This window comes from Galeopterus variegatus, unplaced genomic scaffold (genome assembly GCF_000696425.1).
Source record: "Galeopterus variegatus unplaced genomic scaffold, G_variegatus-3.0.2 Scaffold204, whole genome shotgun sequence".
NCBI classification, from domain to species: domain Eukaryota; kingdom Metazoa; phylum Chordata; class Mammalia; order Dermoptera; family Cynocephalidae; genus Galeopterus; species Galeopterus variegatus.
Genome location: NW_007726315.1, coordinates 585,931 through 604,502, shown reverse-complemented (window position 1 = coordinate 604,502; position 18,572 = coordinate 585,931). Strand labels below are relative to the sequence as shown.

Here is an 18,572-nt window from a genome sequence, read left to right as displayed (position 1 = left end):
GGGGGGGGTATTCTTAATTATCAGGAATTGTGATGAGTAGGGCACTGGAATAGTGCCTACCACATTGAATTACCTCACCAGATGAGAATTACTATTTCAGTATGCAAATTGTCACTCATGTGGCCTGCAGGGACTTTGTAGAGGAAAGAATCAAAGTTTCTCGAAAGCAATACATATATGAGTCTCATGACCTGAGTAAGAAGCATGACCAGCTTATTCAACAAGTATTTATAAAAGTATCCACTGACAACATGGTGCTGTTCTATTAGGAACTGTTGTACAAAAAGCAAAAATACAAATATTCTAGTCATTAAAATCTTGCAATCTGCCCCTATGTGACAAGACATGGTGATAAAAACATTTAGACAAATTTAATTTAAAAAAATAGGTAGTTCTGTAGTTCTCTTCTTATACTTTTTAAGTTAAGAAAAAAAAAGTCCTGCCATTACCTCTAGATGTCTCTTCCTTTCAGTGATTTATAAGAGGCCAATAATTCACTTCTGGACTTTTGAAGTTATGTGTTAGGCTTTGGGTTTGGGACAATCCCATTCCCGTTTGTGATAAATGTAAGCAGAAAGCTGATTCATTACTCAATTAATACAGGTAAACACATAACGGGGAGAGAGTGCAGCATAATTTGCATCTGCCTTCTAATCAGATTTATTTAGCTCTCTGGTTCCCTGTGATTGTGTGGGTGCCATGGTGTTCTGGAGCAATTTGCAGCATTCTTCACTTTTGCTCTCTGCTCCCCAGGGGTCACTTCTCTGTTACCTCCTGACATTTCCGCCTTGCTGTCTCTTGTCAACTCTGAGGTCACCCCCCTGCCCTTCAGAACTCTTTCCCCCTGAAGCCTTTCCAAACAGGTGCTATCTTGTTTCACTCCTGACAGTCATTCTGCTAACCTCCGTGTCTCATAGATGTTCTCGCTCCTGAACACTGATGTACTGACGTGCCTGTCTTTATATAGCCCTAACTGCCTTGGTGTTTCCATGTTCATCACTGGGCGTTTGCCAGGATTTGTGCTCTCTCCTGCAGGAGAGCTTATAAGGACAGGGATCCCGTGTAGCTTTTCATGGAATGCCCCACGTAGTGATGGATCAAATGAATATACAGACAGAGGAGAAAAGGTCTATCTGGGCAAACTCTCAATACACTTCTCTTTGTTTTTCAGTTTAGCAATTCTTCTCATCTTAGTCTGATAATCTTGCTATTAACTAAAAACTTATTAGGCAAGGGTTCTGGATTATGTCCTGCAGGAATGTGCACAAGTTTAGACTGGTGGATGACTCACTGACTCTAAGGAATTTAAAAGTGGTGATTTACTGAGAAAGTAAGCCTGAGAAATAGAGAGATGAGGGAAAAGAGAGATTGAAAGAGAGATACTGGGAGTTAAGAAGTCCTGCTGTAGACAGGACTGACTCAGTGATTTTCCAAGGCTCATTGTAATTCACCAATACTTCGTGTGGTTCAGAAGGCCAGAAGGAGAGCCCTCAGAGGGTGTCTGATGGAGAATGGAGAAAAACGGACCATAATTGCTTCTCCCACTCTCAGTCCCCGTTGGGTCAGCAGTAATGGTAATTACTGCCATTACTGAGCCCCTTACTATGTCCAGACACTATGCTTTTAAAAAAAAATAAACACTATCTCATTAAATCCTTACAAGCCACCTCTGAGGATTTTCACACTTTTACACAAGAAAAGGTCACACAGTTAGTAAAGGGTAGAGTTGGGCTATGCGTCCAGGTCTGTCCAATGTTTAAGCCTGTGCTAAGGCTTGTCCTCACCTATTTATCTGTTCATTTTGACTTTTGATCTTTTTTTTTTTTTTCCTTTGGTGGAAGGGGGGAATCTCACATTTTTTAACAGTTGAGAATTTGCCTTATGTACAGGGCTTAGCATGTTAGGTAGGTTCTCAGTACACTTTTGCTGCATGAACGAGTGAGTCCAGTCTATTTGTTCTGTGATGGATATGAACTGAGCACTGCAGTGTCTGGGGAAGGAACATGTTGAGGAGATAGGAAGGGGGCCTAGGTCTTTGTTCTTTCTCTTAATAACTGCATGACACTTAAATTCTGTGGGCCTCAGATTGTCACCTGTAAAATGTAAGGGGACTGAAGAACGGTGTATCTCTCACATGCCCCATTCCTGCGAGGTGTGGGGAAATGGCCAATAGATCCCTTTGGACATATATGTCCCAGTTAAAGAGGGGAGATTCCATGCCTGAGATTCAGGAATTCTCTCTTTTTATTTCAGAAATCTATATTTGTGATACTCTTCCATTTTTGTGTCATTTCTCCCATTTACCAAGGAGTTATATCAACACATGGGGGCATTTAATGTTCTGGTTTGACTACAGATGTTTTAATATCATGCAAATATCAGTGCTTGTAGCTGATCAAGAAACATGTCAAGAAAATCACAGATTATTCAGACATAGACTGATATGCTACATAATTCCTCCAAGTCTATGTTATAGCTGAATTCAGTGACAACTCCTAAATTGAAATAATCTTCAATTATAAAATTATTCTTATTTTATAAAGTGAATTCTCTTAGTGGAAGTCTAGATTTCAGAGAGAGAAACAAATGCAGTTGGCCTTTTGTATCTGTGGGTTCCGCATCTGTAGAATCAATCAACTGTGGAACAAAAATATTTGAAAAAAAATTGCATCTGTACTGAACATGCACATTCATTTTTTAATGTCATTATTCCTTAAAGAATACAGTATAGCAACTGCTTACATAGCACTTATCTTGTATTAGGTGTTATAAGCAATCTAGTGATGATCTGACGTATATGGGAGAATGTGCATAGGTTATATGCAAGTACCACACCATTTTATATCAGGGACTTGAGCATCCATGGATTTTGGTATGAAAGGGAGTTTCTGTGGGTACTGAGGAACGGCTGTATTATTATAAAGGGCTGACTGTAAACAAATTGAGGTTTGAACTTGACAACCTTGACCGTCTTATGATTTTTTTTTTCCTGGGGTTATAGTGATTAGAATTCACACATTCCAGAAATAAAAGCATTCTGAGGGAGTGACTTAAAACCTTTAACGAGTGACCAATGGAAATGCTGATTATTGACGCCTTCTGGTTCAAGAGGAAGAGAGACTGTACATCAAGAGTGAGATTCCCTGTTACTTAGAACACATCCAGAGGCAGACAGCAAGTTTTAGGAGGGAGAAAGTAGGCAGAGAGCCTCTGATTACTGCATAGATAAGCAAGTGGTAAAGATGAAATAAAGCCCCAGGTCCTTTGAACTTCTCTTTAAGCATGTGTTAACTCTATCACACCCTGACATTGTTCCCTGTTTCTAATGTTTCTCAGATTTGCAAGGGTCAGACAGAGGAGAGCTGATAGAACTCTATTTATTGCTTACTCTATTTGTTAATTAAGCGTGGCCCTCATTTCATCCACTGATGAGAGATGGTAGAAAAGGAGTAATGCTTTTAAGAGGTTGAGTGGGATGAAAAGCTGTGCTGGGAGAAACCGGTTCCTGGCATAATTTTCAGGAACACAGCAATAAATTTACAAAATGGGTGATAGTGGTGTGTCATGAAAAGCAGGGCTGAGGGGACTTCAGGAAAGTGTCTTTCAAGATGGTAGAGAAGGATTTTGTCTCCTTTTCTCTCAAAATTCCTCCTTTGTCTGAAGACTGTTTCCTTCCAGAGAATTCTAGTGTTAGAAGGGCTCCAGATGTCTACTTTAGAGATTTAAGTAGTCTATCCTTTCTCCCCTCTTGCTAGTTCTAATGTGTTCAGAAGTTCAGACTTGTACTCTTTCTGCTGCAGTTTAAGTTTACTCCCTCTCTTGCTACTGTTTACACTGATACCTCACCCAATACTGGTTAACCCTAGGAAAGAGCTTTGGAGGAAGGTACCTATTGGGGCACCCTCTTTTGGTCCAGTGGTCTCCATAATCCCCTTTGCAGGGGATCAGTTATCTTGGTCTCTCCCGCAACTGGCTTGGAAGCCTGTTCAGCTGCCCCTGTCGCTCAGCTCTCAAGGGTCACTTTTGTCATCAATCAAATATTGAAACAAGTGGAACCTGCCACCAGTAATATGACCCACAGAAGAAAGAAAGTGACTCAGTCCTGGCAACTCAAGTCAGGTTAGAGAGAGGTGACTGTGGGAATCCAAATACCTCCTTGTGGTTTTTGCAGCAACGAGCCCTTGGACAGCTTCATTCCTCAAGAATGTGTGATTCCAGTGTCATAAATGTGACCAGTTTGGTGTGATGGGACATACCTAATATACCTCAACAGTCTCCTCACCCAAAGCCATCTGCCCTAGGTTGGCTGCTGGAGAACCTTGTTTTCCAGCACCCACAAGAGCAGTTCCAGCAACTCAAGGAAGAGCTCAGAAGGAAGGTTTGTGCCAAGGCACAGACACACAACTCAGTGTCAGAGCAGGAGTTTAAAGTGCAGCCAGTGAGGAAAGAAGTTTACTATAAAACACTTGTGTTTCTTACCTTTTCTTACACAATTTCATTTTGCTGATCTGTTACAGTTTTTTCTCCCAAGTCTCAGAGCTACTGATGGGTCGGGTTAACCCAGCCTCAAAAAATCTTGGAGTTTGCTCGGGTAGTCAGTCCTTCCTGCTCAGCTGCCCGCTGTGACGTCTTCAATTTATGTAAAGGAAGAATAATGTAGTAGGAAAAACTGTTGTATTAGTAGAAGACATGAGTTCTATGCCAAGTTTTGTAAGTTAATAATTATCTGACTTTATCTCTTTTGGGCAAGTTGCTCCTCATCCTGGTATGTCTGGTTTTAATTTTGTAGAATAAAGGTAAGGTGCTAGTCACATGCCTATGTACAAGGATCCTATGAAAATGAATAAATTAATGCATGCTAAGCTCCAAGAACTCCTTCGAAGTAAATCCTACATAAAATCAGTAAATTGAGGTTATTGTTATAATGATGTAAGTGGATGTAAATGCTCACCCAGGCTTAACTACATAAACATAGGGAAGTGGAAGAGAGGTGTTTCTGTGCTCAAAAGAACAAGTGGCAACACCCCCCATTTTTTTCTCATTTTGAGGGCGTGTGTGCATTTACATTTTTTAATTGCCCAATTCCTTCTTGTGAAGGTTTTGCTAAAACTTGTAAGTGTAGACTATGTGGTAAAAAAGCCATATTTTCTTGTTATTGATGATATTTAAAACATTTAAGTATTTTGATCTAAATGCTAAAGAACAAAGTTAATTGTTTAACTAAAGAGCCAGAATGTAAATATTTGGCTTAGATATTCAGAGGATTTTCACAGTCACAATACTTTCTTGCAAATGTTTGAGAAAGAGTTATAATATGGCTCTTTGAAAAGTGTGGGAAATTAAGGATGAAGTAAAAACTTGGCCATAGACTTCCTTCCTCAATTTTGAATGAGACCTCAGTGAGATTCTCTTATAATGGGACGTTGACTTTATGAGCTTTTTGTGTGACTTCGTACTACTAATTTTTGGAAAAAAGGAATTGCATTTTAATAGAAACATGGTTTAAATGAAATACTGAACTACAATTTTTGGAAAATAGAAAAAATGTGCTTTTCATTTTTTTCCTTTCGGACTCATTTATTCCCAGGTTCTTGAGATCAATTTAAATTTTGTAATTTTGCTTACTAGTCATTCACTTTCTTGTTTGAACTTTTGATCATTTATTTCTTCATTTGGCTGCCCATTCATTCATTTACACATTTATGACTAAATATTTGATGACCTAATAATTTGTGCCAGTCACGGCTCTAGGTGCAATTGTGTTTTATAAAGGCATGGATTTTCATTTAGGCATTTTTTTTTTTTATGTTTGACAAACCAATTTGTTTTAAAGCACTTCCTGAACACTAGAAAGAAATCGATGTGCCATACTAGTATGGTAATAAGTATCTATAACTCAGGTTTTTTTTTTTAAATGTATTTATTTATTTTTAGCAGCTGGCCAGTGCAATATGAGGATCTAAAAGAAATCGATGTGCCATACTAGTATGGTAATAAGTATCTATAACTCAGGTTTTTTTTTTTTAATGTATTTATTTATTTTTAGCAGCTGGCCAGTGCAATATGAGGATCTAAACCCTTGACATTGGTGTTCTCAGCACCATGCTTTCCAAAGTGAGCTACCTTGCCAGCCCCAACTCAGGTTTTTGACCATGTTGGGTAAGACAGGTCAGGAGCAATAGCATCAGTGGTAGTGACTTACACCCACAGAACTCTGCCACATGCCAGGCACTATTCCAAATGCTTTTCATGCATAAACTAGTTTAATCCTCACAACAACTATTCATGTTCTTATTTTAAAGAGGAGGAAAGTGAGACACAGGGCCTCACTTTAAGTAGTATTCTAAAAGTTACAGAGCTTAATAAATTCTGGAGTCCCAAGAACAATATCAGAAATCTCAAAGTGTTTTTGTGAAGATTGAAGTAGAAAAGTCATGCAAAGTGCTTACAGCCATTACAAAAGCCCACAAAAAACAGACCATAGATGAATTATTTTTATAATTGCACCAAGTGACTTATTTAAAATTTGGTCTCTAGGGTGGATTTGAATCTGCTACCTACTAGCTGTGTGACCTTGGGAGAGTTGTTTTACTTTTCTGTGCCTCAGTTTCCTCATCTATAAACTGAGGAGGGTGATTATAAAGACTAAATAAATAATAAATGCTGAAATAATAAATATAAATATTTTATCATGTGTCTGGCACATGATAAACACTGAATAAATATTTGCTGTTACTATTATTAGTATTACTTTGCTATCACTATATCTCTGCTCTTCCCTACAAGAGAGGGGAAGATTGGTGAAATAGCAAATTAAATTAAGATAAAATCTTTGATTAAAACAAAGTCGGAACTGGAACCTCATGCAATTGAAACGGATTTTATGAAATTGATAAATTTTCTACAATATACCATGCAAATTATTGTAGTGCCCAAATTATACAATGCCAAGAAGCAATTTATCAGATAATGCTGATTGTGTGTAGATAATAACTGATGGTTTGTAATTCAGTTTGCATTTAGTGAGCATTTTGTATGTGTCAAGCACAGTGCCAGCCTCACAGGGGGTTAGGCAGGTAGCTCACAAAAGGGAACCCATGTATGGTTCTTCCAGTCAAAAGTGTACTTGTCTATGGGTAAGGTAAGTCATACCCAGAAGAAAGATTACATAGCAAAACAAAACAGGATGTGGCAAGTGATGCCATCACTGCTTTAGACCTGAAAGGCAGAGGCAATATGTGCAGTCTTCAGGAAAGTTGCGTGCAGATGATGGGATCACCTTGAGCTGCAAAGTAAGAAGTGCATTAGAGAAGGTGACTAACCCTACAGGAACTAAGTGTTGAGGCAACTTAGGGGACAGGTTTGACAGAGCAAATCAAGAAAGTTGAAATCATTTCAATTCTTTAACACCTTTGAGCTCAGGTTTTAATTTTTGAGATATATGGCCTAGAAAAAAAGAAGTATGGGCTTTGGATGCAAACACAGTTCACATCTCAGTCAGTCCTGCACTCATTAGCTGCACTTAACTGCACTTATTGACCACATCAACTTATCTAACCTTCCCGAGCCTCAATTTCATCATCTGTAAAATAAGCATAATTCTTGCGCTACCTAAGTAGGTAATTATGAGGCTCTAGTGAGAACAGGATGTGACAGTGCATTGCAGACTACAGAGAACCCCATGAATGCAGAGATTTTGCAGCTTTGTCTATTTTTAAAGGCCCTACCCCCTGCTAGGACCCCACTTGAAAAACATGTGTAGTCTACATGGTATACAGAGCAACCATTTCTCCTATAGTAACTTTTTTTCATTAAACACTTATGGGGTTCTTGGTAATTCTTTTGCAAATGACTTCCTTTTGTTGAAATCTTGAACTAGTTTTCATATAGCAACTGGTTGTTGGGGCAATGGTGAATGAGTCAGTTTATTAAAACCCTCACCTCGTCTTTGGAGAAAGGTGGTCTCTTCTGGTTCTTTGGTGTGGATTACACCTCCCTCCTGCCACCCACCCCCATCATAGAAACTCATCCTTAAATACTTTTCATTGACCGCATCGTGCTGTTCTGTAATTCTAGCTTGCAAAATAAGCTGTCCTAAATATATCGTCTGATGACTACTCCAGCTTGCTATGCTTTCAATTTCTCACTTCTCGGGTTATTTGAAGATGTTTATATTTACCTAATCCCCCCAGCAGTCCCAAAGGGAAGCAGGATGCCACAAGGCTCCAGGCACTGTCTGCATTCATCAGCCAGAAGGGACAAGGTTCACTTCCCTTTGGTTTTCACGCAAGTCACTACTTTTTTGACTCAGCCACACATATCCCCCTTTGTTGTGCTCTTATTTGAATCACCTCTGCTATTGAAAACCAAAGGCTGTTAGTTTCACTTGCCTCTATGTTCTTTTATTTTATTTTTTCTATTGTTTGGAAAGTCTAATAACTTGACCCCTCTTCCCCATCAAAGAGTAAAAACTCATATAAAACTGATCTTCAGCTTCTGTAACTGTGATTTTAATTCATACAATTAGTATTTTTCCACATGGTCAGGGGATGAAGGAGGGAGGAAAGAAGCTGTTTTTATAAAATGTGTGTTTAAAAGCAGTTATAATTTTCATCTTTTTCCTATTTTTCGAAGTGATATATCTTGGACTTCAGGGCTAAAATGTACCTCCACTCCTCTCCTAAAATCCTGAATATAAATTTTTTGCCTATAGTTCTCTTCAATTCCAGGACACTTTGCAGCTGAAATCAGAGGTTGGGTTGACCAGGTTAGGTTAGGCAATCTCATTTGCTGAAGGAGGATCTTCATGGAAAGATTTAAGTTTTAATTGTTGTGTGATGTCTGTTCCATCCTCTTCCTCTCCTTTCTCCTCCCCTCCCCTCCTTACCATCCGTCCCCCTTATGATTTGAAATGCTCTTCAAACCCTTTCTCACTAGTGGTCCCTCGGCCTCTGGGATGAAGAACTCCAGCATGGTGCCTTCTACCTTGCAGTGCCTCAGCAGTGCCCCTTTCAGCCTCAGATGGTGTGATCTGGAGCTAAAAGTCTCTTTCTAAACAATCAGGCTGCTGTGAGCACGATATTTTGGTGTGTTTACACCACCTTCCTGTTGCAGAGTTTGGGAAGCAAATCTCATAACTGCCTGAACTGAAACACTTCCCCTTACTCTGTATATCAAAGAGCAGTCATTAGGAATAAGGACAAAGCAATGTGTTTTTAGAAGCCCACACTGAATAGGGAAAGAGCCTCAGCTTCACCAGCTGGACCTGATCACACAATTTCTCTTAGCCTCAGTTTCCTCCTACATAAGATGAGGCCATACTGTCTCCCGTGCATGGTTGTTAAGACAAGGCAATGAGATAATGTAGATGAAGTGCCAGCTACTTGGGGGGTGTTCAGCTATGCTGGCCATTTCTCTCACGGAGACTCTATTTTGTTCTGTATACATGTTGTGGACTGCATTGTCTGAAGTTTGTTTTTTGAGTTGCAGTCATGTGATTCATATTTCCAGCATAGTCCCTGTGCTCTGGCTAGATGTTTATACCCACTTTCAATGGTAGAGTGAGAGCTGCTGGAGGGAAAGACATGGTGTGCTCATCACTGTGCTCGGTGGAGAGGCAGCGAGGCAGAGCCTAAGAACTCAGGCTGGAGCTAGGCTGTCTGGGTTCAAATGCTGCTCCTAAATTAGTAGCTGTGTGACCCTGGGCAAGCTATTCAGCCTTTGTGCTTCAGTTTCCTCATCCCTAGAATAGGGATAATACTGTATATTACCTCACGAAGAGGTAAGAATTAAATGAATAAATTCCACAGGTGTAGTAAATGCTTAGGACAGCACCTGGCTCAGGGCATGCTGGTACTATTCACTGCATACTCAGCCTGCTCACTGCAGGAACCCCCAGGGTTCCTGTCCATATCTATTTTGGCAGCCAGTTCTGTGGGGAAAAGACTATGTCCATCTTGCTTATTGCTTTATCTGTAACTCCTAGATTCTAAATACTTGTTTAACAAATGGTACATGGAACACCAGAAAGTGCTATTGGACATAAGCAGTTTCCAAGAGACATTATTCTTGAACTTAGTAAGGTCACCATCCTCGTTTGGGGCAGGGGCAGGGATACATGAGAACACAGCTTTAGTAGGGAGATACCATAAATTTACAACTACAGGAAAAAACAAATATGCAGGGTCATAATGCCAGATTTAGAAAATAGTCCTATTATATATATATAGTGTTAACCCAAAACCTCAGTTCAGTTTAGGGTAGAATTTGAGAACAGGAATTGAATGGGAGATTCAGCACATAAAAACCACCCAATGAGTACTGATTAAATATTGTAAAATTTTCTCAAAGCAAACTTTTAAAATAGCCATTTCTTGCCTATTAATTGATGGTCTAGTGTCTAAAGGAAACAAGCACAAGGAGGTTGTTCCATCATATTTTTAGAAGTACTTAGGTGACCTCTAGCCACTCTAGCAACTCCTTGAGGATTGTGGCAACATCCAGGATGTTTTGTATCTTTGTCAGGCATATGATATATTACTGCCTGCCTGGCCCAGTGTCTTTTAAGGAATTCTGCAGATCAAGTGTCAGGCCATGGCAGGAGACTTGTTCTAAAACAATCATCAGCTAGGATGATTGGAACAACATTAAAACTATTTCTAAGTTTGCTAAGAGCATCATTCATGGTGCCTCACCCCATAGTTATTTTCCTTTTCATCTTGGAATTGTTTTCATGGTAGCAATTCCCCCATCATATGTGCCACTTAACAGTGGACATCATGTGAGTGGTCTATCTGCAAGCCTTTCTAATTTAGCAGTAACATTTTTTTTTAAAAAAAGGAAAATCAACCATGCTGATCTTTGACTCTATAATCATAAAATCTTTAATACTACAAAGAATTTATATCTTACAGATAAAATGTGAAGTGTGTTACAAATGTCAAGTACTAAAGTATGTCAACTATCCATGTTGGGACTTTGGAGTCATTGTGAAAGCTTATACAAATTGTATGTAGTTTTATAATTTTAATGAATCACATAGAATTTTATCCTTATAAATGAAACTCCCAATTCTTGTTTTTCTTTTTCAACTGGAGGAAACTAGAGAAATAAAGACTATTTTTGCTTTGGGATTGGACTTATTTTAGGCCTATTTGTTGATTTTTGGATGTGACAAGCCCCAGTGGGGAGAGGGAAGTCCTGGAGTCGGGAGGACTAAGACTTTGATCCTACCTTTGGCAACAACAAGGCACACATGCTGGGGCAAATCTCTTAACTTTCTGATGATCACTTTCCTCATCTGAAAAGCAGGGGTGACATAACCTACCTCACACAGCTGATGGTAGTGTCCAGCACATCCTGGGCAACAGTAATTTTAAAATCTGAGTATAGGTTGTTTTTTAACTCACATATATGTAGAAAGAAAACTAGGCTTGAGCCAGAAAATCAGAGTCTTGGACCTGCTGTTTAGTTTTAAACAAATTAACTCAGAGACAGAAATTTAGACCTGGAGTGATTTGGGGGGATCATCCAGTCCAGCCACATTGACTTACAAATGACAGAACTGAGTTCCAGAAAAATGAAGGGCTTTGCCTAAGGCCATGCTAGTGATTGGGCATTGAACATATACCAAGAGTCAGGCGAGTCTGGTCCCAGGCTTTCAGCCATATTGTCCTGCCTTTTGGTAAGAAATGCATAGATTTGTTATGATGTAATCATTTTTGTTTCTGGTGTTAACCTAATTTGATACTCTGAGTGCCAAAAAAAGCTTCTTTAGGACAAAAGACGAACTATTTGACAAGAAGGGAATTATAGATCAGTGAGCCTTAGAATTCAGGTATAGCTCAGAAAACTGAGGCTCAGAGAAGTGAATATGAGCCTGGACTGGTAGATGGACACACAGTGCCAGAACTCCTGATTCTCCATCTTTCCTCTCATATCACAGCTGCCTTGTTTTGACGGGAAAATAGAAACATACCTCTTTGAGGGAAGAACACATGTATTACATGTTGTTTGAAATTTCCACAGTGGCAGGTGTGATGCTTAGCACCCATAAGTTTCTCTAAATGCCTTGTAAATTGTATGAACAATAAAACACTACTACCAAAATTTCAGTATAGGGTCTTGAGTGGGATTTACAAATTGAATGCACCTGTGTAATCAGCACCCTGATCCATACACAGAATTATCAGCATTCCAGAAGCCTCCTGTATGCCCACACCAAGGGTACCCCTATCCTCACTTCTAACAGCATAGACAAACTTTCTCCTGTTTTTGTACTTCATGTACAAATGGAATAATATAGTAGGTATTCATTGTGTCTGGCTACTTTTGAGGAAAACTTTGATGATAATTTGGATCCACAGGAAGTAGGATTTCAAATTGGGGTGCTTTCAGTGGAGGAAAAAAAGTCTTTTGAATATTGCGGTTTTACTTCCATGATGGAAAGCTGGTATCAACATAGCCAGTGATTAGTAAGAATGCGTAGATGTAATTGGGTTGAAACTTGTCCTTACTGCCAGGATTTTTGTACCTTAAATGATTCACTACATTTTACACTAAATTATAATTTTGATTAGTCCAATTGATATAAATAATAGTAAATTGAAGAAAGCAAAAAATAAAGCCCTTTCCCTTGTGTGTTTTCTCTTGAATTTATTTTTTTAAACAAAGTGTTTTGTTTTTTATGGTATGATCAAAAAAGAATGACAAATTTTCTAAGTAAATCATCTAAATAAATAGAAACTCTTTAATAAAGAGTCCAGATGATTCTGTCTTCATTATCTTTGTATTCCTACTGTCTAAATAAATGTCTGGCACATAGCAGGCACTTAATAAATGGTGACTGGGAGAATAAATGAATAAACAAATAAATGATTAAGTAAGTTAAAACAATATGACAGACAAAGACATCAAAAGCAAAAACTCAATACAGGTATACTTTGGCTGGTCCTCACTACTTTTAACATGTATTATAAGAGAAAAGGGAACTCATGTAACTATTAACCAGTAAGCAGAATTAGAAAGGAATGTATCTCTGATAAGGGAAATTCTTTCAATCTATGGTTTGTGATCTAATATGACTTGATGCTCAAAAGATCAGGCCATACAGGGTTTGAAAATCTGTATCCCCAAAGAGCAGTTGATAAGTTTGATGATGAAAGGCCTTTTCTATGTGCCTTCTGTTAAATGTTCTCCTTGGCCAGACAATGAAAGCCAGCCCAGAGCAAAGATTACACTGAAGATGTTGCCTTCCCAACTGTTTCAGAAGGCTGCCACTAAAGGTAGCCAACATTAAATTGAAGGAAATTGGGACAGGCTGAGCACAGAGACCAGTAAATGAAAGAGGAGACTTGGCCTAAGAGCTGTAACCAGAGGAGATCTTTTGCTATCGTTACTTTCACATGGAAGCCAATAGATTAGAATCCTACCTAAAGATGGGGCTAAGTGTGGTCTATTTGCAAAAACAAGGATGTGCTTGGATATTGGGAGGAAGAATATACATGGCAGAGGCAGATCATTTACTCTAGTAACCATTCTTTCTTTTTTTGTCTAACAAACTACCCTGCCCCCTCCCCAGTTTTCTTTAGTGAATGCTCAAGAAAGTGAGAACACTCCAAGGTTTGACAATGGGGTGAGGACTATGGCTGGAGAAGGCAGTAGGGGGTCCAATTATTTTTACCATCTTCAAGAGTCAGCAGCCTTTTTTGGAGCAATGGAAATCCATTGAAGAATTTTAAGTTGGGGAGAGGCATTATAAGACTTGCCTTTCAGGAAGCTCTCTCTGGTAGAATGGAGAATGCATTAGAGGAAGGTTAAAGAAGGACAGTTAGTGGTCAGTTGCAATAATTTAGGTGAGTGATGGTAGAAGCTTAGAATGCTGGAGTAGTGGCTCTGGGAAGGGAGATGAGCAGTTGGGGAGGTATTCTCAGGAGGATTTGGTGATTGCTACCCCTGAAGCCTGTTAGGGGAATTTGGGGGTAATAGGATAAATTTATGTTTCTCAGTTAATATGTATAAAATGTTTGTAGGTACCTTTAGATACTTATTACCTTGTATAAATTAAAAGCCTGATTCTGATTTATATAATTAAGAGGAAAGAAAGATGATGTCATCTTTTGCTGATTTACAATTATCAAGGAAGCAAATATTATGTTAAGATTTTCTATGAACTGGGTCCAAAGTTATCTAACAGTCATGTAATGGCTAAATGTGAAAGACTTCCAACACATAATTATGATGTACTGTTATGTATTAGTGATCAAGATGTTGGTAAATTGCTTTATGTTATGTGACCAGACATTTTAATGATTTAGACATTTTACTCAGGCTATCCCAACAAGATACCTTGCGTAGGGAGGCCTCATGCTGATGCACAGAGAATGGTCTAGCTGTATGTGCTGAGGATAATCTTGCTAGATTCCCAGTTTATTAATCTGTTTGAATGTTTAGTCAAGGGTAACACTATGATAGTATTCTTACGGTTTCTTTCAAAAGGAGTAGATTTTATGGAAAAAAAAAATATATATAAAGTGTGGTATGTCCTGTTTTAAAATTAATGATGTCTGGAGTAATTATAGGATGTCGGAAAACTACAGGGAGAGATATCAGGTCAAATGAAAAGGAGCCGTTCAGTTCTCTAGCAAAGAGTTCCCGTCAGCTCTCTTCCTACGTCACTGCTGGCGTATGTTAGTGTTGCCAGTGTCATTACAGGTAAAAGGTCAGTCACATTCCAACTTCCTTAGACTTTAGTATTTCCTGTGCAGTCTAAAAATACACTGGAGAAAGTTGGCTGAGTTCAGAAGGTAGGAGTGATCTATTTCATCCTGAGGAGCCTGAGCTTTGTTCATTCTGTGTTACGCGGTGCAGAATTAAAACAAATAAAAGCATTTAAACAACCCCCAAACCATTTGACTCAATTAAAAAGTAGTTATTGGACTTGGTGCCTATTAAGATGTTCCTGGTTCTTTTTCTTCTACTCTGATAATCTAAGAGTTAGTTTCCATCTCCCAATCATTCCTGAATCTATTGAAAAAAGTACAATTCAGAATAAGCATGATTCCCTGAAAGAATATTTTTTAACAGTTATGATTTTTTTGGAGTTTAATTCCTAAAGTTGTCATGTGTTGGTAAATTTGGCTAATAATTTTACCAATTTGATTTGTTGAATTCCTACTATATGTAGAGCTCTCTTGAGCAGTCAATGTATTTTAAGTATATTCTGTACCTAGGACAAATTTTCTTGAACCCTTTTAGTCCCTATGTTACTGATAGGGAAACTAACAGGAAAAATGAATTATCCCATAGTGACAAGCGGGCTCACCTCCCAGAGTTCCATGGATGAGGTGTTTCCCAACCTACCCCTCTTCGTTAGTCATTTTCTTTTCATGTGTAATTACATGACTCAGAATAATGTAAAATAGCTACAACATATAAAATATTATTTTAAATAAGTTTTCTTAAATAATATTATGTGTTACTGAATACCTAAAAAGATACATGTTTAGATTGGATTCTTTAAAAGAATAAACAAAGAAGCAGGAGCTACAATGAAAAAAAAAAGGCAAGCTTATTTCTAAAACTTTCCAAATTTTTACTTACAAATAATTAATAGTTTATTAAAATTATTAAGGAAGCTATTTCAGCAATAAAATCATAGAAAGAAGATAAAAGGAATAAATAAGCAAGAAAATTCAGAATTGCCTAAACAGTATACTAGAAGGCAGTCAACTTTTTTACTCCTCAGCCTTAAATTTCCTTAAATGTCAGCTTTCTAGTTCAATTTATTTTTTCCAGATTTATACTTTAATTTTTTTTTAAATTGCAGAGGAATACACATCCATTTTTGTAACACTCAAAAAATCCTCATAATATAAATTATATAGAATAGAAAACACCAGATGACCATCCCTCCACTCCTTTTTCTTCCAATTCACTGTTTATAGTTTGGTTGGTACTTGTCCGGATATTTTTCTTTGAATTTGCAAGTAATTCTATTTTTAAGATGCTACTGCATTTTGAGAAGAGAATACTGCTGACCTTCATATCCCTGGGATCAGCATCCACGATTCAATCAAAAATACTTAAAATAAAAACATGCAACAATAAAAAATAATACAAATAAAAAATACAGTATAACAACTATTCACATATCATTCACATTGTAATAGGTATTATAAGTAATCTAGAGATGATTTAAATTATATGGGAGAATGTGCTGAGGTTATATGCAAATACTACTCCATTTTATACAAGGAACTTGAGCATCCAAGGATTTTGGTATCTGGGAGGTCCTGGAACCAATCTGCCATGGATACAGAGAGATGACTGTACTACATATTACTGTCCCACTTTAGTGAGAAAGACCAGGCAGATGGAAGAAAGAGTGGAAGGTAGAAGTAAATTCATATTGGATTAATAAAATGTCTTCGGAACGCTTTTGTTTCTCACGTTAGCTTTAGAGTTTTCTCATAGTCTGCTGTGGACTGAACCGCGTCCCTCTAAAACTCATATATTGAAACCCTAACCCGCAATCGCAGTGAAACTGTATTTGGAGAGAGGGCCTCTATGGTGGTAATTAAAGTTAAATGAAGTCATAAGGGTAGGGCCCTGATATTATAGGATTAGTGTCCTTATAAGAAAAGACACCAGAGCTTTCTCTGTGTCTCTCTCTATCCCCTCCTTCCTCCCTTTCTCTCTCTCCCTGTCTCTTTGTGCCTGTACAGAGAAGAGGCCATGAGAGCATACAGTACGATGGTTGGCTGCCATCATGACAGGATGAGAGGCACGACCAGAAACTGACCATATTGGCATCCTAATCTCAGACTTCAGCCTCACAGATGTTTATTTGTGAAAAAATAAACATCTTTTGCATAAGCCATCCAGTCTGTAGTATTTTCTATGGCAGCCTGAGCTAATAGCAGTGAGTTTGGAGGGAGCCTCTGGGAGCAGGTAGGGTAGGGAAGTGATATACACTAGCTGAGTGCAGATTGGACAGAAGTAGACCAGTGTGTGAAAGGAGGAAGGAGAAGACTGTCCCCAAAGGAAGAACACCAAGATTGAGAGGCAGACATAGGAGAAATGGACAACATTAGGGAAGAGGTGTCTGAAGGTTTCTGCCAGGGACCTCCCACTTCCTGGGGACTCTTGACTATGGTGACTAAAATCCTCTTCTTGACTTGTAGCAGAACCAGTGCATCATTACAGAACCAAATGGTCCCAGTCAATTCTAATAATATCTTAATACATTAAGAAGAAAATCTCTGTGCCCAATTCCTCTGCTTGCTCAATCCTCAGAGTTCTGTTGTCCACTGGAAAAGAGCCTGGGCATCCCCCGAGCCAAAGAAGAAAAGAGTTTTCTGTGGTGTCCCCACCCCAGCAAGGATGAAGGGCCAAAGGGTGGGGGAAGGTGGGCATTGAGCTGCAGCAGGTGTATCCAGACAGCATCACTGAATTCAGAAAAATGAAACAGCCTCCTATTTTCAGTTATTCTTTTGAGATTTTCCCATAAAAATATTTTTAAAAAGATGTTTCTATAGACAGTTAAAGTGATTATTTTAATAAAGTTTAAAAGTAAATTGGCATACTTTTGATATTCACTTTTATTCAATAACCTTTTATATTTTATTCAATTGCCATTTTATGTGTAAGCTCTTTTATTTTTATTAATTTGAAAAATGTTTTTGTACTTTTTGTTTATTAAACAGCTAAATTTTATCTGTTCTAGAATTTTAATGTTTTCCAACATGTTTATTTCTAATTCTATTTCACTATTTCACTTTTATTTTTCTTTGGATTTAAAAAAAATTTCTCGCATGTGAAATTCAATGGATATTTATTTTAATTCTTGTCTTGTTTTCATTCCTAATAACAAAGAAACTGTATTTCTAAAAAAAACAAAAACAAACAAAAAAAAACTAACAAATAAAATGCATCATGTGGATAATACTTTTTATTTTATTTTATTTAAAAAATCTTTATTATGTATTATTAGCATACTCATTATTACAAATGTGATTTTTCTTTATGCCCTTTACCTGAACTGTCCCTCCCCAAATCCCCTCCCTCCCTCCACCCCATCTCTAGTATCCTTAGGTTTGTTCTCTCCTTCTGAAAGTTCAATGTATTGTTGTGATCTCTCCCTTCCTTCCTTCCTTCCTTCCTTCCTTCCTTCCTTCCTTCCTAGCACTCACTTATGAGTGAGAACTTTTGATATTTCTCTTTCCTTGTCTGTGTTTTAATTCTTCTAAGTTTAACTTCTAAGTTTCTTTCTGTCTTTTCATTTGTTCCTCAGATTAACCCCTGAAGTAGGAGTTTATAAATTTTATTTATCTATGCTTGTCAGATGAAGAAACCAAGAGCCCAATAAGTGAATTGAATGACTTATTTAAGATTTAACAGCTAATTAGCAACAAAGTAAATCTTATGTCAAATTTCAAAATTAATATACTGTAATAATAATGCAGAAAGTCTACCTTGGAAAGGCTGGCCAGAATTACAATGGACGGGCTGGCCCGGTGGCACACTGCGCTAGTGCGCCGCTTGGGAAGCGCGGTGGCGCTCCCGCCGAGGGT

At 38.1% G+C, this 18,572-nt stretch overlaps 1 long non-coding RNA gene across 1 annotated transcript in view; it reads right to left on the bottom strand.

The window, feature by feature from the left end:
- LOC103584962 overlaps positions 1 to 18,572 on the bottom strand; it is a 69,545-nt gene that overhangs the window by 26,659 nt on the left and 24,314 nt on the right. Inside the window, exon 2 of the long non-coding RNA XR_550030.1 lies at positions 4,480 to 4,629. This is a non-coding gene — a long non-coding RNA (uncharacterized LOC103584962). The remainder of the gene's footprint in view (positions 1 to 4,479; positions 4,630 to 18,572) is intronic.